Source organism: Echinops telfairi, unplaced genomic scaffold, assembly GCF_000313985.2.
Source record: "Echinops telfairi isolate 266 unplaced genomic scaffold, ASM31398v2 ScPeMD7_7417;HRSCAF=8455, whole genome shotgun sequence".
Classification (NCBI taxonomy): Eukaryota; Metazoa; Chordata; class Mammalia; order Afrosoricida; family Tenrecidae; genus Echinops; species Echinops telfairi.
The window spans coordinates 1,334,143-1,335,899 of record NW_022111317.1 but is presented as its reverse complement, the minus strand read 5'-3'; the positions used below and the strand labels follow the sequence as shown (position 1 = coordinate 1,335,899).

Here is a 1,757-nt window from a genome sequence, read left to right as displayed (position 1 = left end):
TCATGAACCCTTGATAATTTATAAATTATTATTATTTTGTCATGTCTTACACTGTATGACGGCTTCCTTCACCCGCTTTTCTGTTGTCCACCCTTTGACTTCTTCTTTGAAAGATTGCAACCTCAGACCGGTTCCTTCATTATTCACCCTTCAAATAAAACATTTGATGTGTGTTCATTTGATGTCTTTGTGCACCATGGTTTTACTTTCGGACAAAATGTTCTTAGACAACTGACTTCATCTTCCCCACGACGTTCTTCCTCTCTGCGATTTAGCTTTCTACACATCTCCTGTATCCTGTTTGTTTCTAGCTCACCTGTCACCACCAGTGTCCTGAATGAGCTGCCAGCCTCTCTTCCCACCCACACTACATCCAGAGGGCTATCATTACCACTCAAACTAATATGCTCGCTTTCCCCTGCTTACCTTCCTCCGAGGGCTTTCCGTTGCCTTCAGAAGAAAGGCAAGACTCCTTACTCTGTCCTGCCAGCCTCTGGGCAACCAGATCCCACCCCATCCCACTGCCTGGCTGCATTGCTACACCTTCCTCTAGGCTGAGCCCTCAGTCCCTCTGCAGTGAGACTTTCCTGGCCTCAGGGTTTTCTCGGGAGCTAGTTTCTCTGCTGGGAATATTCTTCCTTCCTGTGTTAAAGTATTACTCAGATCTTGGCTCAAACGGTAATTGTCTGTAGACACTTTCCCTGGCCTGCCTGATGGGACGGGCCCCACCTTTCCAATATAATTTCATGACACATTTTACTTCTTCATAGCAATTATTTCATTACCTAATTATTTAGCTATGTAGTTTGAGGCGGGAATGTCTGTGTATCTGACTGTTCTATCATGACCTAGGACAGATGGATGGATAAGTGGATAGAAGGTGGAGGAGGATTGATAGATGTCTGATGGACAGATGGAAGATGGGTGAATATGAATGAATGAATGGGCGGATAGACATGCGGATGGAGGGGGCTGATAGGATGAGCAGGCAGAGTATGGATGGGCAACAGATGCATGAATGGCTACCGGATAAGTTGGTGGGTGGATGGAATAGACAAATTATGGATGGGTGATGGATGAACAGATAGATGATGGATGGACGGAGGGTGGGTGGGAGTAGATCGTGGATGAATGACGATGAAGAGGCTGGTTTCCTCTAGCTGACTGGTCAGCATAGCGCTCTTCTTTTTATCCTCAGTGATCAAGGCATTGTCCCTTCCCGAGGGTCGCTTTCCCCCCTTGAGACCTGGACAGTGCAACGGACCCCGAGGGCCATTTCCTATCCTCTGCGCCTAAGCGCACCTGTATCCGCACACAGTGGGCCGCTCCATGTATAAAATTATCTTCTTTTCAGGCCTGGATTGCAAGCTTGCACCCTGGTCGAGCTCCACGCCGTCCCCCTCGGGGCCCTGCTGGCGCCACGTGGGCGAAGGAGGCGGTGAGCGCCGCGAAGTCTGGGGTTCCCTCGCAGCACAGCAAGGCTGAGCTTCCAGCTCCACACTCGGGGGGGCGGGGCGCCCGGCGCAGAGGGCGGGGCATCTTAGGCCGGGGGCGGGGCCGCGCCCCAGGAGCCGGATGCGTCCCCGCCCCCGCCGCCGCGGAACCGGAAGTGGAGCGGGGCCTGGGAGCTGCGGGCACGGCGGAGACGGGCCGACCCCGGGGTGAGCGCTCCGCTGCCGGCTCGGGACGGGACAGCGGGGCGCGGGGGCGCTTGCGGTCAGCGCTCCCCTTCGGGGCTCCCACAGCCCCGAAACGGG

The 1,757-nt window shown here is 54.0% G+C and overlaps 1 protein-coding gene across 1 annotated transcript in view; it reads left to right on the top strand.

Annotated features, from left to right (window-relative positions):
- Nucleotides 1-1,595: 1,595 nt before the first annotated feature.
- CTTN (cortactin) overlaps nucleotides 1,596-1,757 on the top strand; it is a 29,276-nt gene continuing 29,114 nt past the window's right edge. The window contains exon 1 of the mRNA XM_045297138.1: nucleotides 1,596-1,661. The gene's annotated coding sequence lies outside the window, so the exon portion shown is untranslated. The remainder of the gene's footprint in view (nucleotides 1,662-1,757) is intronic.